This window comes from Cupressus sempervirens, chromosome 10, assembly GCF_028749045.1.
Source record: "Cupressus sempervirens isolate cs-2001-9-10 chromosome 10, ASM2874904v1, whole genome shotgun sequence".
NCBI classification, from domain to species: Eukaryota; Viridiplantae; Streptophyta; class Pinopsida; order Cupressales; family Cupressaceae; genus Cupressus; species Cupressus sempervirens.
Window position 1 is genome coordinate 925,281,304 of NC_143127.1, and position 25,634 is coordinate 925,306,937.

At 32.0% G+C, this 25,634-nt stretch overlaps 1 pseudogene; it reads left to right on the plus strand.

Annotated features, from left to right (window-relative positions):
• The first annotated feature begins 7,137 nt into the window (after nt 1-7,137).
• LOC149537032 (deoxyribodipyrimidine photo-lyase pseudogene) lies at nt 7,138-8,340 on the plus strand (annotated as a pseudogene).
• The last annotated feature ends 17,294 nt before the right edge of the window (nt 8,341-25,634 follow it).

Below are 25,634 nucleotides of genomic sequence, written 5' to 3' on the forward strand. Positions count from 1 at the left end.
ATAAGGACTAGTCATGGAAAAGGAAGCACATATTAGTTACTAACAAAAAGCTACACATGCAAAGGAGTTATTGTTATTATGTTTCTTAATCAATGTTCTATGTCATGGTTGAAATTTTGCCTTCTTTTTTGATGATGTTTGTTTGCAGATTTTATGTCATTTTTTTAATAAGTATCCAATCCCATATATAATGGATTTGGGATCATTTTGGTAAAAGGGGAGGAAATATAATGAAAAAATATAAAATGCTATTGTAATATTTGGAAAGTTACTCTTTTTATTCTTCATGAATTATTTAGTGATGTAATCAAAGAAGGATTTTAATGAGAGAGAGATTTTGGAATACCTATTGTGTTCTTAATTAGTTGAAGCCAACCAAGGGGGCCCATTTGGAAGGTGAAATAGATTTAGGTAGAGTAGATTCATTCCTTATAATTTCCTATTTTAAGATAGATTTACTATATTAGGCCTGCATCATTGTTATTGTGAAAGTTCTTGCAACACTTGTGGCAAATGATAATGATGGATGTTTGAATAGTTAACTTGTTTAGAATTCCTTTCTTGAAGTTTTCTACAGTTATTTATTATTATTCCAAGTGTATTTACTATTTTGTATCAGTAGTGTAAATTCCTTTCATCCATTTTACTTTCCTACAACATAGGTGTTAACATTCTTAAAAGAACTTAGTGCACATATTGTGTTGACCCATTTCAAATTCTGCATCCCTAAGTTGAAAATTCAAGTGTATGTCATGATGAAATGGATAATTTTCAAAATGGGCATAGTACTCTTGAGAGGAATAATGGTGTGATTATCATCATCTATTATGGAACTATACAATGTTGTTTGCAGTGAATTTGAAGAAGTCATTACCAATGTCTTTGGTAATGGCCCCTAACTCTATATTGGTGACACTAAAGCATTCAACATCAATTTTTCTTCATTCATCTTTTTGTTTGTATGTAGCCACTTATGTCATTACCCTTCCTATCACTAGATCCTTGATCAAGTGCACATCACTCTTCATATTTTTACTCTTAGAACCATAAGCTACATATTTGGTGACAATATCTTTAATAGGTGTAGATATAGGCTACAAGTTTTATCTCTTGCTAACTAAATTAGACAATCATGATGGAATAGTAAGAGTAGTGGTTATTCATTGACTTAGGTTGATCTAATTGAGGAACTTTGATTAATTGTACATCACCATTCAGAATATCCTAGAAGTTGAGATCTTCTCTTAGATCTTGTTCTTCAGTGATCATTCTCTCCTTTTGAATCTCTAGATTCATGAGTGCCTCAGATTTAGTCTTTGACCTAGTTCTAGGGGTCATGGCTTGTTTAGGAGAAGGTGTTATTTTCTACTTATTGGGAGTTGATGTGCTACCTATAACATGAGACAAAATTGGGATGTTAGAGGTCAATGTTTTAGAGAAACAAACAAATTTTGGTGATTTTCTAGGTTGTTTTTCATTGACAGTCTTCATATTTCTTCTCCTTAACTAGTTACCTATGTGAGTGAGAATAGATATAGTCATCAAGTTTATATCATATTTTTCACCGTGGCTCTAGTTTGCCTCCAATTATTTTAGTTCAAATGCTTCTTCCCATCCCAGTTCAACAATATCTAAACCATCCTCAACTACCCCTTCCAATTGGAATTTCAATTTGAGAAAATTAATTTGCAGAAGTGTTTGTTGATAATTAGGTAATTGTGATATGTAATTGTTGTCATTAATGGAAACATATGATGTACATGTTGACAAGAAACCTAAGAAATAAAGATACTTAGTTTTTGGTAATCAAAAAATTGTCCAAGTATAGAATATGTTTATAGGTGTATATTGTTTTGTTTATAACATGTTACAGATGCCATATTATGACAAGCAAAGTTGCATGGAGATAGTGTAAATGTTGGTGATGACGTGTATAACCTTTGAAGATTGTACAAAGTATATGGAATAGATATAATCATGTTTCTATGGTATAGGATAAGGGAATTGAAGGAAATAATTATTTTGTTTACAAAACATTTACTTGTCCAATTAGGGCAGACATCCTAGATGTTTACTCTAACTAGGAAAAGTGAATTCTAGTCTAAGTTGGACCACTAGTAATTTATGTAAAGGAATGGTATTTATGCAAGAGACTTCTTGAGATAAGAAGTGTGCTATCTTGATATTATGAGGAAGAAAAATGCTTGTATGTGCTTCTAAAGTTATGTGAAGTGAAAAAACTTTTGTGAAAGCAGTATATGTGAAGTTTCATATGAGCTATCTAGTGATCCAAGATTGAGCTAAAGATTAAAGATTACTCAAGGAAAGAAGAAAATAACAAAAAACTATTTGTTTGAGAAATGAGCTCTTCTTGTAGTTTAAATTACATGTTTGAGTAGTGGGCTCTTTTTGAATACATTATACCAAAATGCCTAACAAGGTTGGAATCTTCTAAAAGGGATTCAAAGTCTCCTAATAGGGACTACTTCTACTAAATTTTCTCATTCGCTCTTAATAGGGTCCATCCTCTAACAAGGAACTTATATATTAGTATATTATGTAGTGGGTATCATCCCCACTAGTGTTTTCACTATTTAACACAATATGGTGTTGATGCAAGTAAGGGATGAATAACTAGGGCCAAAGGCACACCCAGCTATCCAAACCACCCTGCAAGAGTTAACACAATGGAAGCAAACACAAGGAACAACACCAAGGAGAGAGAGAACAAGGATATATTTATTGATTCATCAAATATTCATCATACATGCCTAGCTAGAAGGCCTTCTGGGTTACGGCCAATTACAAATGTACAACTTCTAGATCTCCAAATAAACTTTTTAATTTCACATATCTCTTTTATTTTTTTGAACTCTCCCCAAAAATCTTCCCTAACCCTAAACCTAAAAACCTTACTTATACTTGCCAAAATGGCTTACAGATAATTCTAGAACATAGAGAAACCACAAGTCGGCCCTCATCAAATATAATTAACTATACCAAAATTAAATGTGAGCAAAGTCAGCCCAATTGGAACTAGGTAGAATGAACTAATGTGTAGGATTACAAAGAAACCTTGGATGCTCCTGCATAAGGTGTTATTAGTTATCTTTTTGCATTGCTATTACTACTATTCAACATTACTTTATTGGTTTGTTATGTATGGTTTAAAGTAAGTAATAATATCTAGTTGCCAACTAAAGTTTGTAGAATAATGATTCACCTCCCCTCTCAGTAATCCCTATTTCTAACAATTGGTATTAGATCACAATTAGTTTAAAGAGGCTTAATAGCTTAAGTAAAATCCCTATAGATATGGAATAGTTGAAGAAGAACCTTGAGAAAGATCTTGAAAAAATTGATCTCCTTATTAAAGAAAGATATAAAGTAAAGGACAGATATGAAGATTCCACAGTATACATTGGTCATTTGAAGGAAAAGATTGAACATCTAAAATCCATGCCTAAATCTATTGAATCTAGAACTACTGGTGATGACTAGTCAATGTTGAAGATAGAATACAAGATCTTGAAGCATGAGTTGAAAATTAGAAATCTAAAGTTGGCTTTTAAAAATGATCCAAAGAAAACTGAATCTAATTTGAAGACTAAAAATACAAATTTGAGAGAAAGTCTAGAAAAGAAAACATCCAAACTTGAAACATTGAAAGAATATCATGAAGAACTCCTTAAGTAAAATACTATTGTGAAAGGTAAATTGACACATTGTAAAAAATGGCTTGAGAAACTTTATTCTATCAAAGAAAAGCTTGATGATTCAATGTCGATATAGACATCTTTTTATGAAAAGACTTGTCTTGGCTATCTAATAAAGATGTCTGCAAAGAAACCCGAGATTAGATCAAATTGAAAAGAAAAAAGACAAATTTGATAACAATATTGAATCTAGTCAATCTTCTGAGAAACCTAAAGAAGCTGAACGAAATAAGGATGTTGAAATATTGGATGAACCTAAGCATGTGAAAACTCCTAAGAAAACCAAGTATGAATTTAGAGGTAATTTTTTTTTATATAATGAAAAAGGTCATATAAAAAGAGATTGTACTAATAAGTCATTCAATCATGTTAATGACTTTTGTTTTCATAATTGTTATGGTATAGAAACCTAAGTATGATAATGATAGGAGAAATAGTAGAATGTTTGGATATGCTAACCCTATAGATAAAAGATCTAATGTAAAGGACATTGAGAGAAGGAAGGTCTTATGAAGATAGAAGATGGACTGTGTGTTATAAGTGTAACAACTTAAGACACATTTCTTGAAATTGTCATGTACCTGACAATCAATAGAATACTAGAAGCAAAACACCTATATGTCAGTTATGTGACAAATTTAGACACACAAAAAAGTACTACAGAATGGACAAAAAATTCAGAGATAGAAGAGACAATGGAAGAATCTTTGGGAATAGAAGAAATGATAGAAGGAACCATGAAAGGAACTCTGGAACAAGGAAACACAATGAAGAACAAAGAAACATTATAAGTGAACTTCAAGAAGAACTTAATGAAATAATTGTGAAAGGAAAAAACATCTCAAAGGAAAAGTTAGATGATGATGAGATAGGAAGATTGAAGTTAGTTGTTGAGCTTGATTCAATTAAGCTGAATTAAGCTTGTTCACAACATCAATATTTGAGAACTTTATTTAGAGATTGAATTAGAGGTAGCAATGTTGGGAAAAGGTGTATATAGATATGTTTACATGGTATCTATGCTTGCTTGTGATTTGGAGTTCATCTAAAGAAGTTATGATTGAATTTAGAGTTAGTGGTACTATAGTAATAATTGATTTTTTAATAGAAGATGAAAAGTAGGTTTTTGCAAAGAATTTCATGATGCAAAATTTTGAGGATATTTGGCATAATTGAAGGAGGCTATAGTAAACCTCGAGTGACATCCAAAGATTGGATAGATAATATTAAGTAGTTAACTAATTACAGAACACATTTAACATCTTTTTTATATTTATGAAAGTACACAATTAATACAAGTTTAAGTTGAGGGATAAATGAATTAGTTAATTGATTTTACTTCATTACGGAAACATTCAAAGAAAAGAGCATTTTGAAGTGACTTGTTGGAGTGATTTCGAAGCAAGCCCTATTTTTAGAAGAAGAATTTTTCATTTTTTTCCCAAATTTTGATCAACAAAAGATATTGTTTGATAAATATCATGGATAGATCAGTAGTACACAATATTGAGAACCAAGGTAGACCTAAGTTTAAAATAGTTTCCATAAAACCTACTGAAGGAAACCTAACTCTACGTTGTCTCACTCTAAACAACATAGTTTATCTAGAAGATGTATAAATTTAATTGAATTAAAAGTTTGAGTCAATTGGTAGTGAATATATGAATAAGGATATGGAACTAGTTTTTAACCTTGACATGATGATTATTGGCACTCAAAATTACAGCGTTGATTTTGACTACCATTGATAAAGTTAAGACCTATAAGTGCTTTTTGATGCATTTGTACCTGGCTATACTTTTGAGTCCTATAAGGTGTTTAATGTCTTGAACACCTTGTATTTAGTGTGTCTATATGTTCTGTATTGATAAACTAACTTTTTGAGCCTTTTCGTGAAGTCCTATTTTGAGCATTTGTCAATTCTACATTTTTGCTCGTGTCAAACAATAATAGGAGGCCCAATTTTCCTTTGAATATCTTTAACCTAGAAATGTTTTAAATGACATACCACTTTGGGGATATTTAATATGCAGAGCAAAGAACCTATGGTCCAAGTTTCAAGTGATTTTGAATCCATTTGATTAGGTTTTGAACCCCTCAAAATTGGTAATTTATTGTTTTCATGCATTTACCAAATGTTCATAATTCTGGAAGGCATTGTTGAAACTATTATAACTTTGACCTAGTTGACCAAAATGTGAAAATTCCTTTTGTGTTGCATTTTAGAGGTTATATTCTTGTTGTGTTTTAAATTTGAGCTGATGAAAAATTTGTTTGATCAGTTTTCGAATGTGATTCCATTTGCAATTTATAGTTTAACTAGTGTGAAAAGATGTAGATTTGTTGGAACCCCTATTCATGATGTCATATCTCCAAATCCATGATTGGTGAGATTGAATGGATTGTACCAATGTGTTATACTCTTAAAATACTCCAAGTGTAACAATTTTCAAGTTTTGACGAATACATCTGCACATTTTTCCAAGTCCATTCCATTTGCAAAAAATGTTTTATGTCAGTGTTTCGAGTTTAGAAATTTTGAGTAGCCAACTTTGACCACCTGCCATTTGTGTCCTATTGTTCATCACAATCCCTAATCATATATTTATGTTTTCCTCATGATAGTAAACCAACACCCCAATTTTCATTTCCCCAAGTGTTAGTTTACCCAGTTTTCAAAGCCAAATCCAAATTCAATTTATTATTTTTTGGCATGTTTTCATGCAGGCAATTCTAAGATGTCAAATTTGATGGTCAATATCTTTTGACTTAGAATTCATCATGAGATGAGATTCAAAAGGGTAAAATCATGTAGAACAAAGAATCAACGTGTTAATTTTCATAGCCTGATTAAATGTTTGTGTTAGTTTTTAAGGCTAGTCAAAGGACCTCCTGACTCAAAATTGATAGTTTGAGAAAGAGTGATACAATGACTCCTAAATGATTGTTCAGTGATCACATTTGACTTTAATCAATTCAAGATGTTCTGAAGATCAATTTGAGGAATCAGTTGTTTAGAAATAAAATTTCTTTTAGCCAAACCCACTTTGGGGCCTGACTAATCTTATCAGAGTGATAGGGTGTTGTGGGATTTTTAAGATAATTTAAAAAGGAATTAGAATGGATTTTTTTTTATTAGAATGTCTTGATCTAACAACATTGTAAGTTAGCATTGGTGATGGGGAGAGAGATGAACTTCCCAATTTTTTTTCTGAGATCAAATTATAGGAAAGAACGATCAGAATGTGTACATTTGTTCAAGAAATGAATATCAAACTAAAGGTTTGACTTGTCAAGAGAGGGTACAAGCATCAAGGGTTGAGGACCTTCATCACTATCTATTTTTTGGGTCACAAGTGCATGGTTTTTAGGAAAGCAATGATCTCATGGATTGTATACAAGGTAGATCACCCTATCTTCGATGACGATATTAAAAAGGTGATGTTAGTAATAGGAATGGGAGCATTGAAAATGGACTTTTTGACTGGAATGATGGGTTAAATTTAATCTCTAATAGAGAACATAATAATAGAAGTCATAGCTAGAATTCACGACTTCTTTCTAGTTCGCAGTATCTTGGAGGCAAGCTACTAAATTCAAAAAAATGGCCTAAAAAAATATAAAAATGGAGAATCCAAGGCAAAGCAGAGGAGAACATTCCCAATTTTTTGCTAGGATGTGGTGCTCCTCATTTTGTCATTGATTTCTCACCTTTACATATAGGTCAAGTATGGAAAATGAATACTTGAGGGTATTTTTTTCATGAGGTAGATGCCCACAATGTTGTGCTAGTGTGGAAAGCATCTGAAAAACTAGAGTATGGTACACGTACCATAAGAGAAAAGATCCAAAAGTAGCTTCTAGAGTTCCTTGTATAATTACCTACTATCAAAGGACCCGATAAGAAATGGTGCTCTGAGCCACTTGTGGACATAGATTGGAGATACTCTACTTAATAATGTTCTTAGGAAGGGAGTAGAAGTTCCTAAAATTCATTAGTGTGAACCTAGAGAAGATGCAACTAAGGAGGTTTTGCTTAGGAAAAGAATGGATTTTTGACAACCAGGCTAAAAAACTATTCTAATAATCAGACTAATCCTTCAAAGCTGACTGGTTTATCAAGACTATCTCCTTATTTGCATTATGGCTAGATTTCATCACAATGATGTGCTTTAGAGGCTTGTGCATTTAGGAAAGCTCATCCCAAAAGTGCAGATGCTTTCCTTGAAAAATTGGTCATATGGAGGGAGCTTGTAGACAATTTCTACTTCTACAAAGCTAATTATGATAATCTATAAGTTGCCTAGGAATGGGCTTATAAGACTCTTATGGATCATGCATCTAATAAGCGAGAACATATCTACATGAAGGAACAACTTGGAAAAGAAAAAACAATTGATCTTATATGGAATGCTTCTTAGTTGGAGATGGTTCACCATGGAAAATGCATGGTTTCCTGTGAGTGTACTGGGCCAAAAAAATTCTTGAGTGGACTAAAGGAGCAAAATAAGCTCTTGCAAAAGCTATACATTTGAATGGCAAGATCCACATTTTTAAAGTAGCATTAGACAAAAGGAACCCACGCATTAAAAGGAAGTCACCAACATTCAAAGCCATAAGTTAAAAAAGAACCCCATGTAGGTCAAAGGTAGAGGGAGTGGTCAAAGACCTGTAGTAGCCAAATGGATTGATCAAGAAGCTAGTAGGAAGGATAATAGGGGAGGCATCATAGAAAATGGATAAATCTACATTACATATAAAAGAGGACCATAGTCAAAGTTGAAGGAGCCGCCTTTCAACAATTTGTCACACTAAGAGAGGTAATAAAAAAAATCTAATTTAAGAAATGAAAAAGCACAACCTTATGTGCTTGGGTGGATTTAATCAAATAGATATCAATGTCTATGAAGCTAGTGATAGATATGAGAAGATGCCATTAGACAGGAGGATAGCAAGGTAGGGATAAAAAGCTTATCACACATTGGCTGTGGGATAGAAGTTTCTATTATTTAAATATACCCATGCACACATAGCTTAATGTCTAAAAGACAAGTGCTTTTGAAGTGCAAGCTTTGCTATGGAGCCAATGGTCAGTCAGTTGGGCACAAAGACTACAGTTAATTTTGAACCAAGCTTTGAAGAAGGTAGAAGCGACATGGCAATGACACGTGAAGTCAATAAAGGCATGTTTGAAGATGCCAGATCTTATGCTCAACCTGTGAGATTAGAAGTTGAAATATTAATTCTCACAATGATATTCTTGGGTCATAAGAGTGTAAAACAAATTTTAACTCTCTTTGGTGCTATGTTCAGGGTCATAAAGGTGTAAAGCAAACTCCAAACATGAGAACATAAAGGAAATTTCCAAAGCTCCCGATGTTATGAAAAATTTAAGGAGTTAATATTAATATATTAATGTGAAGTCCCATAAGAGTGTAAGATAGAAAGCATGTTCCCTTTGGTGCTACGGGAGATGGAGATGGAGAAATAAATAAATAAATAAATTAAAAATATTTCAAAAGGGTTCATGGGAAATGAGAAGTTGACAAGTGGCATGGGTAGAAAATATTGAATATAAAAGTGAAAATTCAAAAAAGATTTCAAATGCATAATTTGCAATTTGAAAGAATTAAATGAATTTAAAAGTTTTTATGTAGTTTAAACTATATAATTTTTAATGCTTTGATTTAGTCTAGGAGCCTAATTTTAAAATGGCCATATTAGGGCATTTTTTGTCCAAAATAGATATTGTAGTTTACTATTAGAAGTACGAGAAGCTGATTTTTTTGAATAATGGGTTAGTTTTTGAGCAAGTATTCACCAGTTTCAGTTATAAGCACTTTTGTGTTTTCCAGGGCATTCTCAGTGGAATGGGTATAATTCATCATGAAGCATCAAAATTAGATAGGAGGTAGATATGAAGGCTTGTTGAAGTCTGAATGTAAAGAAAATTGATTCTAAATGGTTTTCTTAGCTTCTAGAAGTCATATTTTATTGATTTTCATTTTTACCTTAAGTAAAGATCATGCATCAAATCAGTTATGATTCTCATCAAATATTTGAGATATTTTTTCATTTCGGAGGCCAAATGATGGGGATTTGATTTTGCAGTCGAGGGGAGATATTAGAGAGATGTTTTTAGCTTGTTGAGAAGGTTTTCCAAGTGGACACATGTCAAATGAAGATCAAATTTTGGAATTCACTATTCTCCTATATATTTCTTTCTCTTATCCATTGTTGGATTGGTTCTAGTCTTTATACAAAAACCACTCACTTACTATGATACCATGTTTTGGTTCCAATTCTAATGTGTTCCCATCACTATGACACCGCATTTCCTTCAAAAAATTTCTCTTATATGTATAGTAGTAATGAAGATGAATACAAATAGTTCAGATCTATTAGGTGTTTCTTTGTTTTGAATTCAGGCATATAAATGTATTATTTCAAGGAAATCAATACAAGGAACAACAAGTGTTTGAGTTTTCATTTTAGATCTTGTCTCCTTTCTCAGTGAATTTTCAATGTTTTATGATCTTTGAAAAAAGATCCTAGGTCATAGTTGTAGTCCGTTAAGGCTGTATGTTGTTTTATTATTTCTTATAACTCAAGGGGTTATGTAAATATTAATTCAAGGAAATCAATAGGGTTACAAGTTTACTAATGAGGATATAAGGTAAGAATGAGATTTAGATTGAACATAGATGTCTATTTACAAGGTGAATGGATAGATTAGATATCTGAATATATAAATAAGTATCAAGTATCGATATGTATGTGTTTGACTCATGGAATTTCCCAATAGATAAGGCACTGGTAAGCTACAGGATCATTACTTCTTACTATTGCATATTAGGGGTTTTGTAGAATTCAACATTATTAATCAAACATTTTTCAATTTCATGTTGAGGAGCTGAAAAGGATGCCCTCACTCAGCTTGTGAGATTCATAGATTTACATTTAGCTATTGTAGATATGTGTTATTGCATAAATATTAGGAGATAAAAGGGTTTTCATCTGTAGTAAATAGGTTTAGATTTATGTTTTAATTGCACTGGTACCATATATAAGAATCTCAAGGTTAACCAACCTAGGTCTTACAAAGAGTGAAGTGAAGGAGTTATGCCTTATTGTTGACCCAAGATTTCAGTCAAGTGTATCCATCATAGGAATTTGCTAGCCTTAGATACATTCATCTAGTTTCTTGGTTATTTACAAAATTGCTAAGTCAGGAACCAACAACTATGATGCCCAAATTTGAACACTTAAAATAATTAGACTCGTTTAAATATCATTTCTAACATGAGCTAGATATAGATTAATGGACTCTAATCATATTGAGTAGGATAGATGATGGAAGACTGTGGATGCAAGATAATGTAGTGAACATTTCAGCCAACCTTATACATGAAGTAACCGGTCTTAGTATAGAAGGAAATGTACCCATAGGTGAGAAATTTTTAAAGAAGAATGTAGAAAGTTATACTAAGGTAGTATACAATGGGAAGGATATGGTAATGAACTCCATCAAGCTAGATGATGTGAGATTTCTTAGAAAAATTATGACTTATTTAGTTTGTGCAAGTTCTAAGATAGATGAGCTCTCAGCTAAATTTATATATGTAGCATACAATACTTGTGTAGAGAAAGAGAAAGTAAATTTGAGTGAAATAATAAGGATGCAACTCTTGGAAAACTTAGAAAAGACTAAGAGAACAAAGAATTGTGTCTTTAGATTCCAATCATTGATAAATCACATATTCTTCCATGTACTGAAGAGATTCCTATAGTGCCTACCCCTAAGTCACATTTTTGTTATCCTTGCCAAACTCTTTTAGGCCAGTTTTATACTTGATATTTTGTAGCATTACTTTCAGGTTTTTAGATATTATCTCAGACTTAGTTTATTATTTCATGCATGTATGATGATTATTCAATGTTTTCAGTTATCGGTGATGATTAGTTAGATGGTTTATTATCACATGTGCTTTCTTATGGATACTGACCCCATACTGCATGTGTATGGTGTGCGTGTTTGTTTTCTTATGTATGGTGTTTCTGATGTGGTTAACGAAGGGAGTTGTAGTCACCTGCTAGTCGAGATATACACAATGCACCACTTCCTGCCATTGTCTGTTTAGCTTAGAATATTGTGTCTATACATGTGTGGATTTTATGCAGGTTGTAGGTACCGGGTATCGACTTCCCTGAATTGCCAGGATGAGCATACCCTATCGCATTATCTCAGTGGTAAGAGAGGGGAGATAAACTCTTAAGTCCAAATCCTAAACCCTTTAGCCAGTTGTCCTAATTGATAATTAGGACAAGTATCTGAGTTAGGTACCCTCCGAATGCATCAAATGATGTTATTTCGTGATTATAACCTTTTATTTATTTATTTAGTATGTGTTTTTCTATGATGGGTTTTCATATGTTGCTTTACGAGTCCTTGATGTATTTTCTATTAATTAAGTCTAATTAATGATTTAATTTAATGGAGAATTAATATGATATCTTTAAATATTTAATTAATTGAGAAATTAATTAAATAAAAGAATTAAAATTTGGAGATAAAAGTTTAAGGATAATTTAGAACATGATAATATTTATTTAATTTAATAATAATATATTTAGAGTTCATTTTTAAATAAATGCTAAATATTATTGTTATTTAAATTAATTAAATATTTTATCAATTAAGTTTCTAAAGTAAATTAAAAGTTGAAAGATATTAATTATTAAAAAAGTTGTAAGATTGCATGATGCGTGTATGAGATTAAATAAAATAAATAGATTAAAAGATAAAATAAGTGGAAATAATAATGTTATTTTAATTTCATAAAGTGCGCATGCGATTAAAAGTAATAAAGATTAAAATAGAAGTTAAGTGGAATATTACATAAAGTTATTTAATAATTCATTTAAGTTTCATTAAAAGATAAAGCAAAGAATTAATACGAGTTAATTTTAGAGTTAACTCAGTTGAGCAAAGAGTCCTCTTGGGTGAATGCACAATTAGTGCCCCGATTTGAGGAGAAAACTTCTTATCACAACTTTGGGGTTCATTTTTGGAGGGAGGGAATTTGGGGAAGGAATTTTTGGAGACAGGAATTTTGTGGAGACATCTTTTGGCAGCAAGTTTTAGAAGGAGAATTTTAGGAAAGTTTTCAGAGGAAAGTTATTAAGAGGAGTGAATTCTCTCATAGTTTTTCAGAGTTTTCGTATTAGCATTAGGATCAGGTAGGGTCTTGTGATCATTGATTTCTTTACGCAATTTTCCTATTTCCTGTCTTCTTTGTGCCTGTAGATTCTCTATGATGAAAGCTTAAACATTCCAATATTGAAAATTAACAGATGCTTGTCAATTAATCTTCTATACACGTAGGGATTAGAAAAGAGATCATAAAATCCCAAGTTTCTAAATCATAGAACATATGATTTAATCGGGAAAGGGTTGAATCTAAAAATGAAATTCTAAATTTGGATGGTTAAAAAAAAAAATACATTCTCTACTAGAGTAATCAAGAAATCAAATTTAAAAAAAATATTTAAAAAAAAAAATTTAAAAAAAATATATATATATATATATATATATATATATATATATATATATATATATATATATATATATGTATGTATGTATGTATGTATGTATGTATGCATGCATGCATGCATGTATGTATGCATACATTTTCTATGAAATGAGTATTTAATTTATAAAATATTAATTTAAAAATAATAATAATAATAATAATATACAATAATTAAATTTAAAATATATATATATATATCTATGGAAATTGTTATTTATAAAATTAAATTTAAAAAATAATAATAATAATAATAAATAAATGAATTTCCCCTACCCGTGCCCTTTATTAAAGGTAGGACGACTGCTGTGCAGTTGTGCCTGTTGATGCAGGCCGACTACGACAGCAGTTGTGTGCTGCAGTTACAGGCAGCAATTTAATAAATCGCTATTTTATGTATACTATTTTAAAAACTATAATACATGATGCCGACCCATACTTTTAGCATTCGTTTTTATATTAGATTGAAATTAGTTTTTTATAAGTTTTAAATTAATTTCATATTAATATTATTGATAGATTTAAATGTCAAAATTTATTAATATTTATATAATGATTATAAATGTAATTTTTATTTAAAATAAAACATTAAGTAACTTAATTAAGAATGATGTTTAATAATAATAGGAGTTATTATTATTAAAGGTTAAATAATGGTTTTTAATAAAATAGTAGTTATTTTATTTAAATCATTATTGATTATTATTATTATTATTTTTTTTTTTTTAAAGTTAAAGATTATTTTAGATTCTTTTTGTTATGGAAAATTTGACTTTTAATCTAAGAGTAATTTTATATTTATAAATAAATAATTGGGTTTAAGCATAAGGGTAATAATGAGAAACTTCTACACTAGAAACATACATTGAAATGTGAATTGAACTTTAACTTAAACCCTAGTGTGTTTTCTGAAAATGTATCCAATTATGAATTGTACTATACTGTTGTATTTTCTTATGCAATATGTTTTGAGGTTTTGGGGTTGGTTCTAGTATTGACTAGTTTAGGTTGTTAGCAGAGGCTTGGGGTTGTGAATGTGATGTTATGATGATTTGGTCTCAATCTTTCTTAACCCGACCATGGTAATGTGATGGAGTGCTCTATGATATGGATGTTTTTACTAGTTGTTATTGCTTTCTGGTTTCCTTGTGAGAAGCTGATGGTGTATGTATTTGAGTTACCTGACTTAACCGTTTTTGAGTCATCGATCAGTTGTACTTGGGTTGCTTTCTAGTTGCCTTGATGGGATTGAAGTGTTATTGCTATGCTCTTGATGATGTCATGTTGTGACATGTGTGACTTGACCATTTTGGAGTCTTCGATTAGTATTGTGACTTATTATTGGGATACTTTCTGGTTGCTTGTTGGATAACCTTTGAATATTGTGATTTATCATGGATGCCTTCAGTTGCTGATAGAGAACTGTTGTGATCATCATGATTATTATTTGATGCTTATTAGTTGCTCGTGGAGAATTGATGTGATTATTGTGAATTATATTTATGATGCTTTCAATCGCTTGTATAGGACTAAGGTGATTTTATTTGTGTTGTCATGAGCCTAGGGTAGGTTATCTATGTGTAGTGTTGGGAAGTGGCTTGCAATGAAGGACGAGAGACCCAAAGTGGCTCTGGGCATGACTCATTGTAAGTTGTTTGGTTTAATAAGTGAAAACATCTCACCTAAATACTGACTTAAATGAACCTAATAAGATAACTGTATGTTCTCTCCCATGCCTTGAGTGCTAGTATAGGCTAGGATGGGGTAGAGAGAATGCTTGGTTATGACCTAGCATTCTGTAGTATGCCTTGTCAGTACGAGAGGATACTAGTGGCTGCAGGATCACAAGGGACCCGAGATTCCTAAGGGATTGCTCGGGTAACCTTTGACGTGACTTGTGCGATGATACTTTCCCGCTTGCATAGTAGATACCTACGTGTATTTGTGGTGCCTCTAGGTTTAGATGTCAATCTATTTTAGGAACCTTTGAGTTAGCATACTTATAGGATTTCCTGGACTTAGAGAGTATTTATGTTATATGTTTTGTTATCCTATTTGGGACTTGAGACTATCTCCTCAGCATGGTGGGAGTGGACCATTTGGGTTGCATGTGATCGAGTGGTAGTGCTTTTTACTCTTACCATTGAGATCTGTCCGAGACACCATGGCTGGAGTATTCTTGTTGGTAGATAACTTCATTCTATTCATGGATCATTGTGATAGATGGTTATATTATATGGTAGATGTTGTATCATTTTATGATGGATGTATATCTCTTGATGTATGGATTTATTATGTATGATGGATGGTTTCATTTATTTTATTGCATGTGTATTATGGATTCGAAGAGGATAATGTATATTTATCTTGCTTGTGTATATTCTTTTAAGCCTTTCATACCCTGTGACATGTACAGCGGATGAATGAGCATTCTGAATTAATATTCCAAGAGGCATTCGGAACAATTGTATATTTTATGGACATTGGAATTTTCATTATTCTTTCTTATGGATGTATTAAATGATGGACTTAGTTTTATATTAGATTTTAAATGTGATTCAATGTCATGGGATCTTTAAGGAATGCAACCTGTTATGTATGTTATTGCTTCCGCTACTTTGTGTTTGATGTGTATGTTATACTTTCTTTTTTAAAAAAATGCTATCAAACTTAGTCAAAATTTAGGTTATTTCTTTTGGATCCCTTGGTGGAGCATTACAATTTCTCTACTTACCAGTAAGAGATATAATGAATAGTGATAGATGCATTGTGGAGAAGATCACAAAGGTGTAAATAAAGCACCATGCAGAGAAGATATTAGACAATGGAAAATTAAAATTACCATGAGTTTTTTAGAATAAGATGAAATAGAGATTTAGGATTTCACTAGCAACTATGGATAGATTCAAGGAGGATATATGTATATTGGTTGATATAGATCATACTTATATTCAAGCAGTGGAACCTCAGGAGACATTTTTAGATCCCTTGAGCTATGAGTTGAGTGATGATGTTGTTGTTAGCTACATTAATTTGTTGTTGAATTTAGAGAAAGACAAAGAAAAATATATATTTGGTACCTATGATGAGATTACTTAGCATGCTCATCAAGCAAGCTTAGAGAAGGCATCACACTATTGACATTAAGTCAGGTTTGTTATTAGTGACAACACTTATTCAAATTATGTATGGTTACCCAACTCATTTCATGGTCTATAGTGTTTTCCATGTAATTCAGTAGCCGCCAAGCTTCATAGTTTGTACTAAGAATTCTAGTGGTTAGCAAGTAAATTCAGGTAGTGTGAAGTCCTATAGTTCTTACTGAGCAGTTCAGTGGTTACCAACCTTTGCAATTTCTACTGAGCCATCAGTTTATGTGAAGTGAACCTAGTGTTAACTAAGTGATGAGATGACTAGTGTTTACCAAGTTTAGCTAAGGTAAATGTGGAATTCAATTTCTACCAAACTACACAGTATCTATCAAGTTGACAGTGTAGATCGAGTTTAAGACTACTCTTAGATGATTAGTATGGACTGAGCTTCCACTTCTATTGAATGCATAATGATGCTGACTAATAATAGTGGACACCATGTATTAGAACTTCACCAAGTTAATCTTCAAAACCTAAGTGTCTTCATTCGAGCTGACTTTGTGATATTGATGTTAACTTGTATATTGGCCAACTTTGTAATTTTGTCAATTAGATTGATATATATATATATATATATATATATATTGTATCATATCTAGATAGATATGGATGAAGACATAGATGTGTGTATGGATGAAAAGTGAAAATGAAGAGTATGTAAGAAGCATACGAATGTGAATCAACAAAAAGTGTATTGTAAGGCCATATTAGCAAAGGAGGAGCAGCCATATCTATCACATAAATGTGATTAGTACTTCAAAGAATCTCTATCAGCAAATTAGTTGTAAGCTAGAGATCTACTAGTTCATTCTAAAAGGTGAATCAGTCCAACATCCTCTAACAAGGTAGACTTAATTGTCTTTTGTCAAATCTCTTTACCAAGTGCATACTTCATTGTATGTTTCTAAATCCTCTAACAAGGTGGACCTAGTAGTCCTAATTGGTCCTAATAGGGCTGATCATTTGAAGTGACCATTGTAAGCCTTAATAGGAAAACTTTATGTTGTAGTATTGAATTTTTGTGGGTATCATCCCCACCCCAGTTTAACTTTCTATATGGAAGGTTTCTGGGTCACCAAATCATTGTGTTCATCTATCATGAATGTTTATGTTTTTTAGTTTCTCATGCATGTAGTTAGAACTAAATTAATGAATTAAATGATTATTAGGTTATTACAATTAAAATCAAAATTTGATAAATTTTTATAGTTACTGATTCACCCGTCCCCTCTTAGTAACCTAGCCTAGTCTTGAATATTTTCAATAATTGCTATTAGAGCTTTGTGGTTCTTAGGATAAAGCTTGACAGCTTGAGCAAAGATCAAGGACAACGAAGATATTCAAACTTGATAAGGCAATTGACAATGAAAAGCTAGATCTAGAAATGGCCATTGCACAACTCAAGAAAGCTAAGGAACAACTTTCTCAATCTCTGAAAAGAAGGAACTTCCAAATCAGATGAATGATCACTAGTGCATTGAAGAAAAGATTGAAGATCTTTTCCTTTCAAGTTTTTTAGATGAAACAAATAATACAGTTAAAGAACTCATAGAGAAGAATGGTTCCCTGCAAGAAGAAATAAGAAAGCTCAAAATAGAACAAGAAATTTATTCATTAAGGCTATGTGAAATCTTGGAGCAAAGAAACAAGCTGAGAGAAGAAATGGATAAAACAAATGATGAGATCCAAAACCAATCCCTTTAGCATGAAGATCTTATAGATCAAATCTCTAATGCAAATGAAGAAATCATGAGTAAAAGATTGATCAATGAAAGATTAAGGAATGATCTAAATTCAAAAAGGCAAATCAATGAAAGAATGAGAAGTGAGTTGAGATCTGAAAAGAAAATCAGTGAAAGATTGAAAAAATACCTAAACATTGAAAAGCATGTCAATGAGAGAATGATGAGATCCCAAGTATACATGAGTGAATTGAATCAACTAAATGAGAAGAATCTCTATAGAAAAAAGGGTAAAGTAGGAATTGGATACAAAGAAGAAGATGAATCCTCCAAAAAAGGTGCTCAAAGGAATCAAAGACCTAATTGCAACCACTGTGGTAAGATAGGTCATACATCAAACAAATGTTGGAGTAACGAAAAATAAAAATTCAATGGTAAATATTATAATTTCAATTAGCATGGTCACAAGGCTAATGAATGCAAAGAGAAACCAAAATTTGAAGGCAAATGTCAGAAATGCAAGAAGCAAGGTCACAAGGAATCAAACAACAAAACCAAGTCATTCAATCCAATAGAGAAAATTGTGAAAGCATTATTTGGTTGGGACTATAACACTTAGTGAAAATGTCATTACTATGGAGAGTATGGACACATTGGCATGAACTATGTTAAACATCACATAAGGAAGAGAGATACCACCAGAAGATGTTTCACTTGTACAGAACTTGGCCATCTATCCAAGAATTGCATGAATACAGGTAGAACTGAAGATGAAAAGAAAACAAAAGTGGATAACATCAGAAAGAAAATGAGGCAGCAATGGATTCATAAATCCATCAAGGAAGATAGTCCAAGAAATTATGGTCATGTCACTTAAGAAGTGCGTGACTCCACCATTTCTAACTAAGTTCTTATGTAAGAACTAGAATTGCATTATCATGGTCACATCTAAATAGTTCCAAAATTAAAAGGAGGCAAAGATCCAAATTAGTATTCAAGATACAAGGGGATCATAGAAGATTATTTTTAGTTATCACTAAGCAAGGTTGGGTCATGGACTCTACTAAGCAAGGTCGAGAGTAACTAGTCACACATGTTTGGTTACTAAGTTATCAAGTATTCATCAAGTGATCCAAACAAATAGTGGATGATAGCCTATTGTGCATAATGATGTTAACATAGCTACTTTCATATCAAACATTAGTGGAAAAATGTTATCTAAAGGTAGGAAATTGAATTCATTTTTAATTGAATCCTTGAAGTGTTATTACGATCAAGAAAATTACAGAGTGATCAAGTGATCTTGAGTAGAATTTGCAGTAATTTTTTTTGAAGTTTTTCGTAACCTACTGAGTAGCCATGGAAGCATCAAGCAAAAGTAGCAAGGAGAAGAAAGTGTTAGAAATGTTTGTCTGAGGAGTTGAATGGAAACCACGAGATTTCAAACTTGTACCATCAATTGTGGAAACCCTTGATCCGAACAGAGCACAATCAAAAATCCCTCCCAAGGTACTTCTCATTAACAATATTTGAACTCATTTTAAGTGTGGAATTCAAGAAATTGGAAACCTAGAGATGGATGATTCCTTAGGTGAATTATGTGTGAATTATGTTCTTAAACCTGAGCATAAGCACTTGGAAGGTAAGGGTTTAACCCACATTCCCCAACCACCCTAAAGTTTTGAAATCAAATGGATTAGATACATCCTAAGCCAAGTTCACAATGGTTAGTTATGGCTTGAGAAACTAGTTTTGACTACTAAGAAGACGATTCATCATATCAAAGACCTTCCCATGCTCTCCAAAGCTAAAGCTACGAAAACCCTAGCTGAGTGTGATGGAAGAGGCATGCAGATTAGTAGTGTAATAGATGTAGAACTGAAATTTTGCATATATGTGATAGCAAACAAGATTTATAGTTTGAGTGATCTCAATAGTGTGTTGTGTGAAGTAATAGACTTGGCATTCAAATTCATGAAAAATAATCTATCATATGATCTTGTAGACTTATTGTTGAAATAGTTCAACAAAAAAATTGAAAGTATAAGGATATCTAGAAACAATCCTTGTAAATTTAGTTCATTCTTGACATGTCTATTTTTCTATGTTCAAAAGTTTTTCACTTCTAAAGGAAAAATCATATGGAGAAAGGATGTGCTTGTTTTGTATCAGATTAACAAGTGCATTATAGAAATGGGTGAGAATTTTGATAGCATAATGGATAAATACTTTGATGTTTTCAAGGAGAAAATGAATAATAGATTCAGGATTCCTAAGAAATTGGTTGAAGATTACAAAGATGATGTTTGTTTCATGGTAGACAGTGACAATGTCTACATCTAGGTAGTGATTCCAAGAGTAGTATGGGTAAAACCCCTTCCCTATGAGGTGAACATTGATGAAGAAAAAGACATAATTGAGGCCTTGATAAATGAACCTATTGATCCAGGGTACCACACTTTGGAACATATGATGAGGCCAAGGCAAGAATAGAGCTTGAAATCAATCTTCCATAAGTGGTTAACAAAGGCAAGAGGAGAATAGAGAAACTCAAAACTAGCACACCTCTTTTGTTGACCAAGGATAAAGGAGAAGATGATGATGATGAAGATGAGTCAGAAAAGGAAGTGGAGCCAATGAAGAATAAAGGCAAGGTGATCATCACCAAGCCACCAAAGCCATCTGCTGTAGTGTTTACTAGGAGATCAAGGAAGAAAGGTAGTGAAGTTGTGTTTAGTAAGCCTCCTCTCACTTTCGAGGAAAGAATAAAATAAATGGAAGAAGGTGCAACATAACCAACTTCAAATAATTAAAATATGAGACCAGGATAGAGGTTGAGAATAAGAAAATTGAGGAATTGGTGCTAACCAATATGGCTAAATGGAAGTATTCCCCTAATTAGAGAGATTGAAGCCAAGATGGGACTCAACCATGCAAACAACAAGAGATATCTATGAAAAAATCCATAGGTAGTTGTTATCGAATGGTACAAATGTTGAGGCAAAAGAGCCTACGAAGAAATATGAAGACAGAATGACTCTTATATTCAATACTTGTTTATTCTTCTTAAAAGATATAGAGCATGTAGTCATGAATACTATAGGCATGTGGAAGAATATTTGTCACTTACAGAAACCAAGTGACTCTCTAGTACAAGTCAAGGTTGATGACAATGGTGATGAGGAAGAAGGAACAAATTTTGAAACAATTTAGTTTGAAAACAAAGAAGTTGTAGAAGATAAAGAAGAAGAAGCCACATAAGGAAGTCAAACAAGATGATGAGGAGATTGATCCTATCAAGATAGTTGTAGTATTCATTGCCTCACTTCCTCATTCTCTAAACAAACTAATAGCTACATCAAATTTGGAGTCGGCTTCAGCAAGTTTTATTGTGGCCACAATAGATACATCAAATTTCCAATCACTCTTCTCTCCCTCATATCTCAGTGTATCACTAATGGAATTGTCTACTACTTCATCTACTGAGTTGTAGCATCCCTCTTCTTTAGTTCTTGAGTTAGGTTCATCATTAGTGAATACAAAATGTTCTATAATTTTGTGTTCTTCAATAGTAAGTATAGTTTCAAGTTCTACAATTTTGGATTCTATTGTTTTGTTTTATGACTTTGGATTCTTGTGTAAGTATATTAGTTTTGGATTCAACAATCATTCCAGTCAGTATTATATCAGTTTTCACTGCTAGTCCTACCATCTCTACTATTGTTTTTATTTTGAATTCTAAGGTAGTATTTACAAAGGCAATTAAACTCAAGGCTCAACCATGTACAAGACTTTTGAGTGAAAGGGATATAGAAGAGGATATTGATTTAGATGAGGAAATTGAGATTCCAAAGTGGAATTTTGATAATGCCACAACAGAACAAATGCAAGAAGCTAGTCAACTTCTCCAAAAGTAAGCAAAGCAGAAAAAATTAAGTGAGGAAAGAGACAGAGAATATAAAATCATTTAGAGTGCTAAGGATATTTTAAATGAGGTAATAGGTGTTGAAGTTGATACTTCTCAACACATTTTATTTCAATTGGAAGAAGCAGTCTAGAAGTTTAATGAGGACTCTAGTGGTCAAGAGAAATTGATTGAGAAAGAGAAGAAGAAATTTGATAACAAAGTGCTTGAGCACATTGGTTAACAAATTGCTATTCAGCAATTGGAGCTTTCCTCAACTTTGACCAATCTTTAAAAGTCTTAGAAAAATGTAGCATCAATTTTTTGAAAATTGTGCAATGTTACCAAGTTCACAAAGGAAATAAAGAGTAAATTGAATAAAATTGATAAGGATTTGAAGGCTAGTGCACAATAGTTGTAACTTGACCCTAGTTCAAGCTCTATACATTATATCAAAATCAGATTCTTGTCAAATATGCAGGTAGAATTGTTGAGAGAAGAAGAAATGATCCGATATTTACTGATAGATATTCAAAATATGATCCTTCCCATCAGGAACATAATGTAGAAGCACATTATTTACTAAGAAACATTGATCCATGGCAACAACTTCTCAATTGTAGCTCACATGATAGAACTCTCTATAGAAGTTCAAATTTCTCTACATACATGCAAAGTTTTGCATGAAAATTTAGATAAGACTCTAGCACTCATACTCAAGACACATTTTGAGTAAATAGTTTTTGTGTAAATATTTTTTATATAAATCTTTGGAATTATTGTCAAAAAGGGGGAGGAAAGAATAGATATAGATATAGATAGATATGAGAGTAAATAATTTTTGTATAAATCTTTGGAATTATTGTCAAAAAGAGGGAGAAATAAATTTAAAAAAAAAAAAAAAATTATATATATATATATATATGAGAGTCAGTATGTATATATGGGGAGAAAATTTTTGTATGTATATTGTATAGGGGAGAATCATGCAAAGTGAAGGAAAGGAAAGCATATAATTACAAAGACAATTTTTGAAAAATCTCAAAAATATAAAATAGTACACCAGTATCGAGCCAGTATCACATTGTATTGTATATAAGTTTCAGCTGATAAGGGTTTTTTTCACTAATGCCAAAGTGGGAGATTATTGACATTAAGTCAAGTTTGTTATTAGTGACAACACTTATTCATATTTTGTATGGTTAGTGAACTCATTTCATAGTCTATAGTGTTTTCTATGTAATTTAGTACCCACCAAGCTTCATAGTTTCTATTAAGCATTCTAGTGGTTACCAAGTAAATTTAGGTGTTGTGAAGTCCTACAGTTATTACTGAGTAGTTCAATGGTTACCAAGCTTCACAATTTCTACCAAGCCATTAGTTCATGTGATGAAAAGTTAGTGTTGATTGAGTGATGAGATGATTAGTGTTTATCGAGTTCAAGTATGGTAAATGTGGAATTCAGTTTCTACCAAGTTACACAGTATCTACCAAGTTTCCAGTGTAGACCAAGTTCAAGACTACTCTGAGATGAATAGTATGGACTGAGCGTCTACTTCTACCAAATGCATGAGGATGCTAAGTAATGATAGTGGACTTTGTGTGTGTGTGTGTGTGTGTGTGTATAATGTATTGTATCATATCCATATAGACATAGGTGAAGACAAAAAGAAAGGCATAGATGTGTGTATGCATGAAAAGTGAGAATGAAGATTATGTGAGAAGTATTGAAATGTGAATTAGGAACAAGTGTATTGTAAGACCATATTAGCAAAGGAGCAGTAGAGCCATATCTATCACATATAGGTGATCAGTACTTCAAAGAATCTCTATAAGAAAATCAATTGTAAGTTAGAGATCTAGGTGAACAAGTCCAAAATCCTCTAACAAAGTAGACTTTACAATCTTTTTTCAAATCTCTTTACCAAGTGCATACTTCATTGTATGTTTGTAAATCCTCTAACAAAGTGGACCTAGTAGTCCTAATTGCTCCTAATAGGGTAGATCATTAGAAGTGGTCATTGTAAGCCTTAATAGGCCAAACTTATGCTACAATATTGAAGTTTTCTAGGTATCATCCCCACCCTAGTTTGACTTTTTATTTGGAAGGTTTCTGGGTCACCAAATCATCGTGTTCATGTGTCATGAATGTTTATTTTTTTTAGTTTCTCATGCATGCAGTTAGATTTGAGTTAATGAATTGAATGATTATTGGGTTATTGAAATTAAGATAAAAATTAAATAAAGTTTTAAGGTTACTGATTCACCCTTCCCCTCTCAATAACCTAGCATAGTCTTGAATGTTTCCAATGCACACAAGAAGTTTGAATCTATAATGAAGAAGGCACTATCTGAGGCTAGAATGTTAGAGAGTGAATCTAAAGCCATGAAACAAACATTGAAGCAAGGTGTATTAAACATATAACCATTGTCAATTTTAGTTGCTGAGACATCTTTGAAGTAGAACATACCATATTTAGTAGTATCCAATGTTTAGCCTAGTCAGCAAAAAAGAAAATCAGAAAGATTAGTTGAAGTAGTATCTTCAAAGGCAAAGAGAGTCAAATAGATGGCCACATGACATAGTAAGAGGCATAAAACATTGTTGAAAATTGATTCAAGTGATGAGGAAGAGGAAGAATTTGAAACAAAACAAGCTAAAAAGGTGACTTCACCTAAGAATGCAACAAGAAAAGCTTGGCAACCTTGGAAGTTGAGGATTGAGAAGATTAACATAGCAATTGGCAATGAGGGAAATTTGTTTAGATGAACAAGTTTTATGACTTATACAATAATTTTGTGAGGGATCAAATTAATATATCTAATGTGAGATATATTGTAGAAAATGATCTTAGCATGAAAGATATTAAAGGAGTGGTGAACCAGAAAGTCTATGAGACGCCTATAGATAAGAAGAGTTCTACAAGGGAAGAAGACCTTGAACTTTGAAAGTCTATGCTAAGGACTATAAACCAGACCGATGATGAAGATGAAATCAAGAGATTTTTGAATAACATCACACCATATTTGAGGAATAAGTTGAGTGCATTATTATTTATAGTTGGTGAGGAGGATAATTTGAGAAAGGAGACTTAAAAAAACTATCAATAAGATGATGTAATAATCATAGGCAACATCTCCTCTAGCTCCTATAACCTCAAAAGTATCAGTAAGTGGTGACACAATGAATATTGATCAAACCAATGTTACTCTTAACATTGAAGATATCAATATGTTTGGTAGTTCTAAACCATATATACCTGATATTTAAGATATTGAGAAAAAGTTTGAACAAATCAAGGAAGAGAAGAGGTTACTAGAAGAAGAAAAGAAGAATATAGAGGAAGCCAAGTAGTAATTTCTTAAGGAAGAAAGGAAAAGAAAGGAAGATAAAGAAAAGAGAAAGATTGTAGAAGAAGAGAAGAGAGAAAAAGAAGAAAAAGAAAAGAAAGTAGAGGAAGAGGAAAAAGCAAAAGAAGTAGCAAAGAAATAGATGGAGGATGAGACTAAACCATCTAGTTCATCTACTCCACTCTCTCTTTCTAGTTTACTTATTGATGATGATGATGATAAGAATAATCTAATTTTAT